Raw genomic sequence first — 299 nt, 5'->3', positions numbered from 1 at the left:
CAAATTGTTCTTGCAATAAATTTTACATTCTATTGCTATTGCTTAACATGTCATATTGTATTCCCTTGTGATATAAGTTACATTGCATTATTTTTACTATAGTCATATTCAATTCCACGCCGGGTATAAAATTGAATTGTATAAAAAAAGCACCCGACGAAATCTTTAGTTTATATTTACATTTTATTCTATATTTTAAGCTTTAGTTATTCTTTAGTTTGACTGAGATAAGCAACGTCAAACTTTAGTTATAAATTTAGTTTGGACTAAAATGAGCAGAATTCGGCTGATTTTGATTC

The sequence above is a fragment of the Atheta coriaria genome, unplaced genomic scaffold (assembly GCF_025399875.1).
Source record: "Atheta coriaria isolate IRGN ID8LTWV9N9 unplaced genomic scaffold, Caltech_Dcor_3.1 hic_scaffold_9_pilon, whole genome shotgun sequence".
NCBI lineage: Eukaryota > Metazoa > Arthropoda > Insecta > Coleoptera > Staphylinidae > Dalotia > Dalotia coriaria.
The sequence above is the reverse complement of the archived record's forward strand: the minus strand, read 5'-3'. Positions refer to the sequence as shown.